This window comes from Penaeus monodon, chromosome 21, assembly GCF_015228065.2.
Source record: "Penaeus monodon isolate SGIC_2016 chromosome 21, NSTDA_Pmon_1, whole genome shotgun sequence".
Taxonomy (NCBI): domain Eukaryota; kingdom Metazoa; phylum Arthropoda; class Malacostraca; order Decapoda; family Penaeidae; genus Penaeus; species Penaeus monodon.
The window spans coordinates 7,550,297-7,551,403 of record NC_051406.1 but is presented as its reverse complement, the minus strand read 5'-3'; the positions used below and the strand labels follow the sequence as shown (position 1 = coordinate 7,551,403).

At 31.3% G+C, this 1,107-nt stretch overlaps 1 protein-coding gene across 1 annotated transcript in view; it reads right to left on the bottom strand.

The window, feature by feature from the left end:
• LOC119586148 (multiple epidermal growth factor-like domains protein 8) overlaps positions 1-1,107 on the bottom strand; it is a gene marked incomplete in the record, with an annotated part of 25,388 nt that overhangs the window by 23,725 nt on the left and 556 nt on the right.

The following is a 1,107-nucleotide window of genomic DNA, read 5'->3' as shown; positions in this document are numbered from 1 at the left end:
CAAAAACTTTTCTTTCCAAAAATTCAAAGAATGAGGTAGCAAAGACTCTTTTGATGACTAAGCACTTATGGAGCCAGTAATTACTAAAATAATATGACAGTAGACAGTGATTTTATTAATATGGAAAAGTACTGTTATAAGAATTCTTTATGACCATCTTAATAATTTTTCTCTATCTCCTTACACTTCTATCCTAATTAATCACTGTATTCTTTGACTTTAATTTGATCATTGAGGGAGACAGTATGCATGGAACAAAAAATATCATCTTGGCTGATTCATTGGCTTGCTCTACACAAATGGGTTCAAGCCTTTAATATGAAATTAACGAGTTTCGATCCACTGCAAAAACTATTCCCATTAACTTTAGAATTAATCTTCACACTTCCCTTCAATAAAAATCATATATAGCCTAATACGGTTGTAATGGATTTCCAGATAATGCTGCTTATCTACTCATGCTAAGATAGATGTGTCATCCAAGTCTAGCTAATTCAGGGTTATTACTTTTGTCACATACTAATGTTTTTGTACTTTATTCTTTGATCATAATTACCTATACCAAAGTAACTTCCTTGAAAAGTTCAATTACAACTACATGAAAAAAAAATCTATTGTCTTCGGTACAGTAAATATCTTATCTGACAAGCTATCTTTCTTATCTGTGTGAATATAATTCACTTCCTTTAGCATAAAACTGCAATCGTTATTATCAGCAACATGGTTATGTGGAGGTATTGACAGTATCAGAAAGTAATGAGTCAATGTTAGATAATAATAAATACTTTTAATCATACAGTACATATAGTAAAATAATTGTACATATACAAAATAGTGAATTAAATGTAAAACTAGACAGTAATACCATTTTCTAATAAAAAAGCTAAAGATTAACTATATCATATAACTATCTGACAATTCTTAAACCTAGCGCTATAACCACCTTTGACATTAAGTGGTGTGGTCATCATGGCCAATGTGCCTTCATCGCTCCAGCAAAGGCCAAGACAGCTCCACCACATAAATTCAGCAAAACAGAAAATGAGCATAATTCGTCTCAATCCCAGTATAATCCTCACTTCAAGACTTGCCTATAAGACTTACAAG